The following is a 14379-nucleotide window of genomic DNA, read 5'->3' as shown; positions in this document are numbered from 1 at the left end:
TTGCTTGGCTTAATTCTCTGTTCTTTGTTCATAGATCTTAAGTAGGTCTCTATTCCCACTTCTGAGAGCTAGAACCAGTTTGAGGTGTCTTCATGAAGTGTGTGGCAATGGTGTCCCTAAATAGCTTTGGGTGATGAAAGAAATTAGCTTGGGAGAGGCGTCTCCCTGTTTGTCTTCTCAGTCTTGGGAGTGGGCCCCAGTAGGGCTTTGCCCCAGCCCTGGCCTCTCTCTGCTCAGGGCTACGAGGTGCTCAGAGTGGTGCATTCTGAGTGTGTGAAAAGAGGAAAGGGAATATGAGTCAGAGGAGTAATTCCTAGGGCCAACCTCACCCTAGAATTGTTTCATCAAAATGGAGAGGTTGAACACCGGGGAACAAGCCCTTTGCCAAAGTCTCCACACTGTTCCGACTTGCCTTTGACTTGAGGACTCAGCAAACATTGACAGAGGGCTGACGAACCGAGAAGGGCTTGATTTACAGAGCACTCCTCTGTCCCAGGAAGAAACCAAACACTATAAATCACTTGGAGATGACCGAGGTTCTAAAGTGCCTATAAACAATATGAGCTGGTCTTACTCCTCACACTGCCTGGAGTCAGTTTCCAGTGGGCAGCATGCCCTCCTCAGAGGCAGGACAAAGAGGAACAGCTTCTGTACATACACCATTAGATGACTCAGATGAAGAGCCACATCAGTCACTGTCTTCTTCCAGGAAGACGTCTTGACATCACTGGGGGGAGTTTCATAATAACTCCTGCTCTCTGTCACCCAGCTTTAGGGGGCTTCTGTCAATACTAGGTGTGGTGATGTTTAATGGTATGAAGGAGGAGAGTCTAATTTTTATAGCTTAGCCCCAACAGCACAAGCACCTCAGTTACTACGATATTTTCTCAGACAGTCTGCCCAGTGATTGCAACCATAGCCCACTTCCCTAGGATATTGGAGTGCCACATGTATTCTTTATAGTGGTGACTCAAAACATCTATAGAAGAGGATCTATCTATCTGTCTATCTATCTATCTATCTATCTATCTATCTATCTATCAATCAACACATGCACACACATATACTTTGTTTACATCAATGAGATACTCATCTGGGTTTTATGGATATGAAATCTGGGATTCTTTTATCTTTCTTGTAGTCAGTCAGTTATTCCAGTTGTATTTTATAGCATTTGTTTTGGCTTAGTTTCTTCCTTCTAGATTATTTAATGACCTCATCAGCCTGGGAATTTAAAATATATACCTTGTGATTATCTGTTTAGCTGAAAAGTACTTATGTGTTTATTTGCTTACTTAATTTCTTGGGACTTTGGATGTGAGACTGGTACTGATGGCTGTGGGGTAGGTAATAGTGGCCCTACAGTTCCTTGGCTCTCTAGGATTCTGGAAGGAAAGTTGTTGTTTAAGAATTAACCTAACTGTATTTCTAGCGGAAGCACAAAACATCACATGGAATTCAAACATTGAGATTCCCAGTAGCATAAGACAGCATGTCACTGCTTGTCTCTGGATTCCAGTTTCCTATAAAATGAAGGGGTTGGCCTAAATGACAAAGGTCTCCTGCTAGCTCCATCTATCTACTTGCCCATCCATCCCCAGCAGGTTAGGTGATGGGGCTTCGTATTTTTAACTCTCCTGTCTTGTTACCGTAATTCCAGAGTGAGTCCTTGTGTATCTCCCTGGGCTCCTGTTCTCCAATTGCAGAATAGGGACCCTCTCCCATTGGCCTCTTTTCTACCTGCAAGGGAGTTGGTTTCAACCTCAGCTTCTCAGACAGGAGAGGTGATTGGGTTCATCCCTTTTTGAAGAATCTCCAAAGCACCGCCAAAGCTGGAAAGGAAGACCCATACCAGTACAGGCGGACGCCTTATTTCTTGTGAGGAAAACCATGAAGAATAGCTCCAACAGAGGAGCCTGGACCACTGCCCTGGGCAGGCAGCTCCACCCACCCATCCACAGGTGACCTTGGTGCTCCTTACACTTACAGAGTATGACAGCAGGAACGGCTGTGGAGATCATCTGTCTACTGTAATTTTGGAATATGATATGAACTGGGATCAACGTTTATTAAGCCTGAGGCCATCTTTTCCCTCGAGAGTTAATCCAAAGATTACCTGCTAAATGCAGAAATTCAGAGCCAAATCAGACGAAATACACAAAATGTGGTCCCTTCCCTCTAAGAGCATATAATCTAAATCAAACAGCATACATTGATAATGGGAAATCCTGGGCAGCTTTCAAGAGAATTGAATCAAATATTGAGATTACATCTTGGCCTTAGGCTTTTAGTGTACTTGGGGTGGGGCAAGGGTTGTGGGTTTAGATCCTGACTATGCTCTCAGCAGGAAAAATCACTGTCTGTAGCCAGTTGGTTAGGAGAGAATCCCAGGAGGTCAACAGGGAGTAGCACGGCATTTGGGAGGGGGCAGGTGGTGCAGGGCGGAGTCAAAGGCAGATGGGAAGAGCTCACATAACGAGGACCAGCATTTTCCAGAACCGTGCAATACTTGGCCACTTGAACTGCCAAGTTCACTCTCTTTCTCTCATTATTCAGATGTCTCTGGAAATTTCCACTTCCTAGGATGCATCCAATTACACCCAATCTCTTCACCTTTGCATATGGTATTAGAATTTAAATAAACATGTTAAATTTGCTCTATCTAAATTTGCACCGGCCTCTGGCAACTATTTCCATTTCAGTGGTTTAGTAAGTTATATCTACTGTATTCTTTGAGCAAGCAAGCAATACGCACCATACAGCCGGACAATGTCAGAGAAGAAGGTTAACTCCTCCCACTCACTCATTTCACAGGTGGGAACACGGATGTTCCCAGAGACTTGGTCAAACTTGCCTGGTCTGTGACTTTGGGAACACAGACATCCTCTGAGAGCGATGCTTTTTATACATGGCCTGGAGTTTGCTTCCTGATTATGTGCTCCTTCCTGCCCAGGTAGCCTCGGTTGGGCTCCACCATCCCTGCTGCGGTACCCACTCCTAGTACTTAAGAATGCCTCCTGTCTGGCTCCAGCATGAAGGTAACAGAGAAGAAAGAGCGGAGTTTTGGAAGATTACGTGGAGGAGAGAAGAGAGAGACTGAGGAAGTAAAAAAAGGCCATAGACAAATGAAAACTGTCTTGTGAACGTAAAGTGATTAACATGGATCACCTGGATTATGATGATTTAAAAGGCAGTTCACAAACAGAAATCCCAGAAAGGTTTAGAGCAAAATAATGACGTTCGGAGACTATGAATTTGGATCTCAACGTTCCAGTACCCTTATGCGGGAAAAGAAACTACTTTTAACTTAACAAGTATTCTAACTAGTCACTCTTTCAGAGTCTTTTTTTTTTTTTTAATGGAAAGTAACATTTTTCCATTAGAGGATTCAATTCTGCTACAGCTGCAAAAGGGTTACTTCTGGACTCAGAATCAAATCAACTTGTATAATCAATCTAATCAGCCAGACCCACTGATATGTATTAGTGGACCTGGCTTCTGTTCTAGGCTAGGAACTGAGAGCTCCCGACACTTTGTAACAGTGTAATAGGGGATAAAATGTCAGAAATTTCAGTGAAAATGGGGGTTAAGTTGTGCATTTAAAAAGCAACTTTTAGGTATAAGGTAGTAAGTAGATAGTACTTACGTGCCAGTAGTTCAGAAAGCAAAACACAGAATTCAAATGCCCAATGGCCAATTATTTGTTGCTTTGTACATTTGGGGACTATAAGCAGACAGACGCTAAGAAGCACACGTCCCTGGATTTATTTCTCAAAACATATCACACATTCCTGAGTTTCCTCACAGATCTTTTTAAAGATTACTCTCAGAATGTGCCCAAAGAGTCCCTGAACAAATGCTATTCATTGTGGTAAATATAACAAAAATCATTAAAAGATATCAGCATTTTAAATAGCGATTATAAGCCAGTGGTTGCCTTCTGTATTGCCCTGTTCGGTGTCTCTATGTTTTGTAAAGGCTTACATTGACTTGTGTACAGATATACCATTTGCATTTAGCTAATTGTGACATCGTGGTCATTTTCTATAAAGAGGTTAGTCTTTAAGCTGTTGGTAATGAATGTGGCTTAGTTTCTACTGGAAAATCTGATTCAGCTTACATCATTTTGACTTGTAGCACCTTTGCCAGGAATGAAATCTAAGAGTGCAAGACTGCCCTGTTTTTTCCCAGGTCTGCAGAGGCCTGTTGCTTTTAATGGGTTGTGTGTAGGACACAAGGATGTGACTCATCTATCCACTTAAGAGTCATTAAACAGTAATGCAAACAGCTCAGCATCAGTCATAACGTTCATTGTATGTACCACACTGAATGTGCATTACCATTTAGTTTTTGTTATTTTACAGGAAAGTGGCCATTGGTACCCAGTGAACAAGCAAAATATTTATTAAGCTTATTGTCATCAATGTCATTAACATAACTGTTGTCAGTGAGCATAGAACAAGTGTGCAGAGCTATTTGTTGTCAACTGAACCTCCTTGCCACCCCTTCTAATGCCTCCCGCTTCGTGGAAAAGAAATCAGGACTGTAGTTGTAATTTGCAGAATTCTCTTCTCTGTGAGGTTCCAGGAGAGACCATCCAGGAAGAGGTACTCATATGAGGAAGGAGGAAGGCAAGGCCAGTGTTCTCCACTGGCAGTTGTAGGCACACGCATGGAGAGATGTAAGGTTCAAAGCAGCTTTCAGATGAACTTTTGGAGAGTTGTCTTTTGTGCTACGAGAGGAAATAGATGTCTAGAGTGTCTCTAGGCTCGTAAGTTTTGCAGTTTTCCAGGCAAGCTCTTGGGAATCACGTGCTTCAGTGCTCCAAGCAGAGGGTTAACAATGGCCTCCTTGACCTTCACTTCCCCAGCAGCTGCAGAAGCTTCACTTCCTTGTCTTTAAACTATTAATATTTAGAAGACACAGAGTGGCTTCTATTTTCCTGATAAAAATGTGGCTGATACAAGAAGTAATTATTAAAAAATTAATAAAAAATTTAAAAAGGCAGAATGCATAAATCATAGATTAAAATAAACTGCCAGTGGGCTGTTGTTACTATAAAAATAAGATGGTTAAAGGCTGATCAAATGGAATAATGAAGAAATAAAAGTCATTCAAATAATCAATTAATTATAGAACAATCAATTAAATATATTAAATATTTATTATGTTTAATTATAATTTATTATGTAGATATTATATTTAATCTGTAAATATATGTGATATATATATAACAACTAGGAATCTAGATTGGTATCACATGATCAGTACCCAGCATGAAGTGAGCACAGCAAGCAGGAAGTAAGGCCAGGATGAAAGAACACACCTCAGCTAGAAACAGGAAATTAGAAGTTTGATTCACTTATCTATTTATGCAACAAATATTTTTGAACACTTACTCTACCCCAAGTACTGTGCTAATGGTGGAGGATGCAACAAGAACAAGATAAACGTGTAACTGCTGTTAAGGTGCTTATGGTCTACTTGGGAATATGGACGAGTGCATAGCCAACTGTCATTGAGTGTGATGCATGTCATGATGAGAGAAGTACATTAGGTTGTAGAAACACCCAGAGACAAGAAGTGGGTGGGATGGGGAGGAAAAAAGACTTCCTGAGAAAGTGGCTTCTAAACTGAGACTTGAAGGATGAAAGGAAGTTAATGGTCAAAGTGCATGGGGTAGAGGAGATGGAGGTTGAAGAGGGAGCTCAGAGGCTGTTTTGGTAGGCACCCCTTTGTCAGGTAGTAGTGGTGGTAAACTCCGAAGGCAATGGGGAGATATCGTAGGGTTTTAAGTAGCTGAATGGTAAGATCAGGTTTATGATTTCAAATGATGCCTCTGGCTGTAGGATCAAGAATGGATTTCAAGAGGGCAACATGGATGTGGGGAGAACAACTAGAGCCTGTTGTAACAGTCCACATACGAGATGTCCATAAGTTGGGCATGGCAGTGGGGATGGAGAGAAGTTAGCAGATACAAGAAATGTTTAGTCGATGACTGGTGGAGAGGTTAGAGAATGGGAGAAGTCAAGGATGACTCATTTCACATATGTGGAAACTGAAGCTTAGAGAGTTTGCATAGCTCACCTAAGGTCACATAGCCCGGAACAGTGGAGTTGGGATTCAAACCTCAATTCCGTTCACTCTAGAGCCTTCGCCTTTACCTCTAAGCTCTGTAGTGTATGAACCAGAACAGGCCACGAAGGCTCAAGTTTTAAAAAATCGTTAGGATGAGGTCCTTGTGTCACACAAGTTGACTCTTTTGTATTATTGTGACACAGTGGTTCTGCTGGGCTCTCTTTATCTCTTGTCATACCTGTACTGTATTTTTTCTACTTGATTTAACTTATTTTCATAATTTTTCCCTCTGTGTGTAACTGTTGTTGTAACTAAAGGAAAAGGGAGTGGGGAAAGAAGATGATTTCCCTCTCAGTAAAATTTTGGTTTCAATCTAAAGTAAATCTGGAAGGCATTTCTCCTTTACTTTTTACAGTATATATATCTGTAACTGTGGAAGTTCTAGAGGGTAAAAGCCACAACCAGCTGTCACGTTTTGTTTGCCAAAATGACTAAGATAATGGGTAAGGCTGAGAAAGCTGTAAAATAATTATCCCATATTGCTCCTAAACACCCACCTCTTCTGTTATACTTGAGATCTGTTAAACAAGTCTGAAATAGTTGGAAACAAATACTGACATGCCCGTGATTGTAACTCCTGTCATTTGTGGATGAATGTCAAGCCTCCCACTGCTGAACAAACCCCTGCGCTGAGCTCCAAACACCCGAGGACATCCCTGGCCACGTAACCTGGGTTCCTTAAACTTTATGTGCTGTGTCAATCTCAGCTGAGCTAAGGCCCCTCACTACCACCCCTCTGGCTGTAGGATCAAGAATGGATTTCAAAAGAGCAACACTACTACTACTACTACTATTACTACCACCCCCTGCCTTTTTTCCTGAAACCTGTACCAACCAAGTCAACAAAACCAGATGCTTATAAGCTAGTCTAGATTCCTCTTTCTCTCCTATTCCTCACATCTCATCAGCCACTAAATCTTGGCGATCCTACCTCTTAAATACCTCTTTAGTTTTTTCTTCCCTCTTCATTTCCACTGTAGTTGTCTTAGTACTGGTCACTGCTTCCATATTCCCGACGGATATTAATTTTTGTGACACGGAAACGAGAAAATGGAATGCCCAGTAATTTGCATACTCATAAGTTATTCTATATTTAGTGCAACATATTACTTATGTGTTTTTAAAATAATAAAAATTGGTCATAATCATAAATAATGAAGGGTTTTTTCTATGACAGGGTTATATTAAAATTTTGAGAGGCTTTCTGTAAAGAAAGAAAAAGATAATAATAAATGCTTTGCTACTATTACTATGAACCGAAACATTGTGACACAATTATATATTTCAATAACATGTAAAAGTGTCCTGTCACTAATATACACATTTCATAATAGAAAACATTAGAAGAGAAAATAAACACAAAATCAATGCCAAGTAAAGATTATCAGCACATTGAGTGATAATACAACAAATATTAAAAATTTTTAAAATTATCCTTAAAATAAAATTATAAGACACATAGGCATGAATTTCACCATCAAATAGTTTTGGACAATATTAGGACAAATATTCCAAATGTAGAAAAATAGCTTTCATCTTGTGTTACATTTATTGAATTGATTGGTTAGAGATGTGTTCAAAAGCATCTTCAAATTGGAAGTCAGGGAACATGTTGCTTCAAATAAGTTCATTTCCTTTTTTAGCAATGAAAATATTTTACCTGCTTGTTCTGGTTTTCATTTGCCATTGAAAAATATACTATTTTTGTTAATTCAGATTTTAGATCAGTTTCTGATTTCTTACTAGAACATTATATAACAACATTAATTTATTCTCTTCGTAGTTTTGTTGGGGGGGGTCAACATACTTGAAAAGAACTTCAGTGAATAGCAGATATTTAAACACTAGAAAACACCAACAATTCAGGCAACACTCAGATAACATGACATTCATATCCTCTAACAAGGTTACCATCACCCCCATGGATTTGCATGACAAAATTGTCCATTTAGGGATTTATTTTGCTTCCAAAACTTGTATTTCTTGACACACTACTTATAGGACTTACATAACATTTACTGTATGTATAATCTTATTAATATTTACTTTATTTGCAAGAGTGACTGATTAGCAGCAGACAGGGCTACCATCACACACTGACTTCATGACCACACTATTAGGCTGTGGCTGCTTCTCTCTTACATGCCTCTGCCTGGTTTCCAGATATGTCAACCTTAATACTTCTCTCTGTGGCTCAGGGTTCCTATTTTTACTTCTGGCTTGATGTCATTGGGTTCCTTTGAGCCAATAATGTCTCTTTGTTAACTGTTAAGCTCTAATTCTCACAGGAGAATTATAATACTTTCATTTTTCTGATTTCTTGACTGATTTTTCTAAAATTTGGGACTTAGAAAAACATATAAATTTCTCGAGAAACGTCAGGAAAGAATTCCCACATGGAAACACTATTACAGACCCTGTAATGTCTCAGTCAAATAATCACTATATAATACAGGTCTCTGGCCTCTTGCCATGTTTCCTTTCAGTCTATCCCTCCCACTGCTTATTCTGTAAAATGGACATGAACTTACCAAATTGTGTTATAATTTTAAAATATGCTTGCCTTTTCCATGAGACTGCACATTTCTCAAAAGCAGGAACGGAGTCTTAGCTCTTGATCTCCAATGTCTAGCAATGAATTGACGCATTTTAGGATCTTGATATATGCATGATAAATTGAGATGAATTAAATTGAATTTATTTGAAATAGAAAGATAGTGAGGACTTCTGGTTTTGGAAACCTGGTAGGTTGAGGCAATACACCTCTCCCATGACAATTGCCTAGGAATTCTAGATAACATACAGTAAAAACGTTAAAAACAGAGTTGAGTTTAGAAGAAAACAACAAAGAAGGCTTTAGATAGTACAAATAAGCAAAGACCCTGACAGCTAGAGCCATAAACACTGAAGTTGAAGTGCAGCTTGTGGGTGGGCCAGGGCAGGGCTTGTGGGGAGGGAGTCTGCAGGGATGATGCAGTTTCAGATCAGGAATTAAGCTGAGGCTTCTATAACCATCCTGGAAAAGGTGTCATTTTGCTCTTCAGGTCAGTATTAAAAAATGCTAATGGAGGAACAGATATTTCATGCACAAACAGGGCCCCCCTTCTCACTCTTCCCATAGGTCTTTTGAACCTGTTCTCCCTCCCAGTGATGCTGTATTGAGGGCAGAGGTGCGCTCAACATTGAATGAGACCACATTCAGGCTGCAGTGATCGTGCCCTAAAGAGTTTAAGACATGATTGAAAGAAGCCCTGTTCTATGTTTACATTATTAAATTCTGAATGGTAAGCTTAACATGACCAGAAAACAAGTTATCATTCACATCTTGCAAACACTGGATGAGCTTGCATTTTTGGTCATCACAAATGATACACAACTGCAATTTTATTTTTTTGAGACCGAGTCTTTCTCTGTTGCCCAGGCTGGAGTGCAGTGGCGTGATCTTGGCTCACTGCAAGCTCTGCCTCCCGGGTTCACGCCATTCTCCTCCCTCAGCCTCCCGAGTAGCTGGGACTACAGGCGTCCGCCACCATGCCTGGCTAAGTTTTTGTATTTTTTGTATTTTTTTTTAGTTGAGACGGGGTTTCACCATGTTAGCCAGGATAATCTCCGTCTCCTGACCTCATGATCCACCCGCCTTGGCCTCCCAAAGTGCTGGGATTACAGGCGTGAGCCGCTGTGCCTGGCCCATAATTGCAACTTTGAGAGTCATTGGAAGCCAGTATTCATGGGCAGCATGATGAATGATGCAATGCCATGAGTAATGGTGCAACCCGCGTTAACTGATAAATGGTTTTAGGGAACTGCAGAGGCAGGGAAATCTATGTTGTTTCAATAGAAACAGGTTCCAAAGAGTTATGCATATATTAGAAATTATTTCAACTCACATGTGTCCATGAATTTCACAATATATTTTTAAACGGAATTGTTTATGTAGACAAAATATGTTTGCCCAGCACCTTGCATACCCTATGGGTGACTCGGGCCCTAGCTTTCTCCCAACCAGGTCATATTTTAATGCGTTTGTTTCCCTTTAGGAAGAATGTATGGGAGTAAATTCTGAAGGATTGGGACCCAGGATGACGAAATTAAAGATTAGATCAGGCAGAATTAATTAATATTGGAGTAGTCACCTGGGACTCTTGGTTTAATGTATTGACTCAGACAACTATGAAGTGATACTTAACTGGAGCCTGGATTCAACAATGATCTACAGCAGAGTTTCTCAAAATTTAACATGCCGAAGAATCACCTGATGATCTTGTTCAAATGCAGATTCTGATTCTGTAGGACTAGGTGAGCCTGGGGTTATGTATTTCAAACAAGGTCTAATTCATGGATCCTATTCAAGTAGCAAAACCCTAAAATCGATAATGTAGAGAAAGGAGTCTAAAGGCTCAGGAGACAGGACTGTTGGAATGGACTTAACATGAGCAGCTTTCTCAGCCACTGCTTTTATTATTATTATTATTTTATTATGCTTTAAGTTCTAGGGTACATGTGCACAACGTGCAGGTTTGTTACACAGGTAGACATGTGCCGTGTTGTGTGCTGCACCCATTAACTTGTCATTTATGTTAGGTATATCTCCTAATGCTATCTCTTCCCCCTCCCCCCACCCCCCACCCCACGACAGGCCCCGGTGTGTGATGTTCCCCTTCCTGTGACCAAGTGTTCTTGTTGTTCAATTCCCACCTATGAGTGAGAACATGCAGTGTTTGGTTTTTTGTCTTTGCGATAGTTTGCTGAGAATGATGGTTTCTAGCTTCATCCATGTCCCTACAAAGGACATGAACTCATCCTTTTTTATGGCTGCATAGTATTCCATGGTGTATATGGGCCACATTTTCTTAATCCAGTCTATCAGTGATGGACATTTGGGTTGGTTCCAAGTCTTTGCTATTGTGAATAGTGCCACAGTAAACATACGTGTGCATGTGTCTTTATAGCAGCATGATTTATGATCCTTTGGGTATATACCCAGTAATGGTATGGCTGGGTCATATGGTACATCTAGTTCTAGATCCTTGAGGAATCGCCACACTCTCTTCCACAATGATTGAACTAGTTTACAATCCCACCAACAGTGTAAAAGTGTTCCTATTTCTTCACATCCTCTCCAGCACCTGTTGTTTCCTGACTTTTTAATGATTGCCATTCTAACTGGTGTGAGATGGTATCTCATTGTGGTTTTGATTTGCATTTCTCTGATGACCAGTGATGATGAGCATTTTTTCATGTGTCTGTTGGCTGCATAAATGTCTTCGTTTGAGAAGTGTCTGTTCATATCCTTTGCCCACTTTTTGATGGGGTTGTTTGTTTTTTCTTGTAAATTTGTTTGAGTTCTTTGTAGATCTCTGGATATTAGCCCTTTGTCAGATGGGTAGATTGCAGAAATTTCCTCCCATTCTGTAGGTTGCCTGTTCACTCTGATGGTAGTTTCTTTTGCTGTGTAGAAGCTCTTTAGTTTAATTAGATGCCATTTGTCAATTTTGGCTTTTGTTGCCATTGCTTTTGGTATTTTAGACATGAAGTCCTTGCCCATGCCTATGTCCTGAATGGTATTGCTTAGGTTTTCTTCTGGGGTTTTTATGGTTTTAGGTCTAACATTTAAGTCTTTAATCCATCTTGAATTAATTTTTGTATAAGGTGTAAGGAAGGGGAATCCATTTTCAGCTTTCTGCATATGGCTAGCCAGTTTTCCCAGCACCATTTATTAAATAGTGAACCCTTTCCCCATTTCTTGTTTTTGTCAGGTTTGTCAAAGATCAGATGGCTGTAGATGTGTGGTGTTATTTCTGAGGGCTGTGTTCTGTTCCATTGGCCTATATCTCTGTTTTGGTACCAGTATCATGCTGGTTACTGTAGCCTTGTAGTATAGTTTGAAGTCAGGTAGTGTGATGCCTCCAGCTTTGTTCTTTTGGCTTAGGATTGACTTGGCAAAGCGGGCTCTTTTTTGGTTCCATATGAACTTTAAAGTAGTTTTTTTCCAATTCTGTGAAGAAAGTCATTGGTAGCTTAATGGGGATGGCATTGAATCTATAAATTACCTTGGGCAGTATGGCCATTTTCATGATATTGATTCTTCCTATTCATGAGCATGGAATGTTCTTCCCTTTGTTTGTGTCCTCTTTTATTTCATTGAGCAGTGGTTTGTAGTTCTTGAAGAGGTCCTTCATATCCCTTGTAAGTTGGATTCCTAGCTATTTTATTCTATTTGAAGCAATTGTGAATGGGAGTTCACTCATGATTTGGCTCTCTGTCTGTTATTGGTGTATATGAGTGCCTGTCATTTTTGCACATTGATCTTGTATCCTGAAACTTTGCTCAAGTTGCTTATCAGCTTAAGGAGATTTTGGGCTGAGACGATGGGGCTTTCTAAATATACAATCATGTCACCTGCAAACAGGGACAATTTGACTTCCTCTTTTCCTAATTGAATACCCTTTATTTCTTTCTCCTGCCTGATTGCCCTGGCCAGAACTTCCAACACTATGTTGAATAGGAGTGGTGAGAGAGGGCATCCCTGTCTTGTGCCGGTTTTCAAAGGGAATGTTTCCAGTTTTTGCCCATTCAGTATGATATTGGCTGTGGGTTTGTCATAAATAGCTCTCATTATTTTGAGATACGTCCCATTAATACCGAATTTATTGAGAGTTTTTAGCATGAAGGGCTGTTGAATTTTGTCAAAGGCCTTTTCTGCATCTATTGAGATAATCATGTGGTTTTTGTCTTTGGTTCTGTTTATATGCTGGATTATGTTTATTAATTTGCGTATATTGAACCAGCCTTGCATCCCAGGGATGAAGCCCACTTGATCATGGTGGATAAGCTTTTTGATGTGCTGCTGGATTTTGTTTGCCAGTATTTTATTGAGAATTTTTGCATTGTTGTTCATCAGGGATAATGGTCTACAATTCTCTTTTTTTGTTGTGTCTCTGCCAGGCTTTGGTATCAGGATGATGCTGGCCTTATAAAATCAGTTACGGAGGATTCCTTTTTTTTTCTATTGATTGGAATAGTTGCAGAAGGAATGGTACCAGCTCCTCCTTGTACCTCTGGTAGAATTCGGCTGTGAATCCGTCTGGTCCTGGACTTTTTTTGGTTGGTAGGCTATTAATTATTGCCTAAATTTCAGAGCCTATTATTGGTCTACTCAGGGATTCAACTTCTTCCTGGTTTAGTCTTGGGAAGGTGTATGTGTCCAGGAATTTATCCATTTCTTCTAGATTTTCTAGTTTATTTGTGTAGAGGTGTTTACAGTATTCTCTGATGGTAGTTTGTATTTCTGTGGGATCAGTGGTGATATCCCCTTTATCATTTTTTATTGCGTCCATTTGATGCTTCTCTCTTTTCTTGTTTATTAGTCTTGCTAGCTGTCTCTCAATTTTTGTTGATCTTTTCAAAAAACCAGCTCCTGGATTCATTGATTTTTTTGAAGGGTTTTTTGTGTCTCTATCTCCTTCAGTTCTGCTCTGATCTTAGTTATTTCTTGCCTTCTGCTAGCTTTTGAATGTGTTCGTTCTTGCTTCTCTAGTTCTTTTAATTGTGATGTTAGGGTGTCAATTTTAGATCTTTCCTGCTTTCTCTTGTGGGCATTTAGTGCTAAAAATTTCCCTCTACACACTGCTTTTAATGTGTCCCAGAGATTCTGGTATGTTGTGTCTTTTTTCTCATTGGTTTCAAAGAACATCTTTATTTCTGCCTTCATTTTGTTATGTACCCAATAGTCTTTCAGGAGCAGGTTGTTCAGTTTCTATGTAGTTGAGCGGTTTTGATTGAGTTTCTTAGTCCTGAGTTCTAGTTTGATTGCACTGTGGTCTGACAGACAGTTTGTTATAATTTCTGTTCTTTCACATTTGCTGAGGAGTGCTTTACTTCCAACTATGGGTCAATTTTGGAATAAGTGCGATATGGTTCAGCCACTGCTTAACCATTTCCCCAGGAAGTCCTAGAGGTTATCCCCTTCGTTAAGATATAAAACTGCATTGTTCAGGAGAGCATCAGAATTACTAAAAGTGTTGTGGCTATCTGCCATAAGTCAGAGATCATGATGGGCAGATGTTGCAATGAAGTTGAGTTCCCTGATTTCAGTGGAAATAATGGGTGGTGGTATGGTAGAGCTCTGGTGCTGTTGCTTAGCTATCAAAAACATGTTTGTACAAAAGTATCATTATATGCTGCTGGAATAAAGCGTGCCATGGTCTGAATGTTTGTGTCTCCCCAAAATGTAAATGGTAA

This window comes from Macaca nemestrina, chromosome 12 (assembly GCF_043159975.1).
Source record: "Macaca nemestrina isolate mMacNem1 chromosome 12, mMacNem.hap1, whole genome shotgun sequence".
Taxonomy (NCBI): domain Eukaryota; kingdom Metazoa; phylum Chordata; class Mammalia; order Primates; family Cercopithecidae; genus Macaca; species Macaca nemestrina.
The sequence above is the reverse complement of the archived record's forward strand: the minus strand, read 5'-3'. Positions refer to the sequence as shown.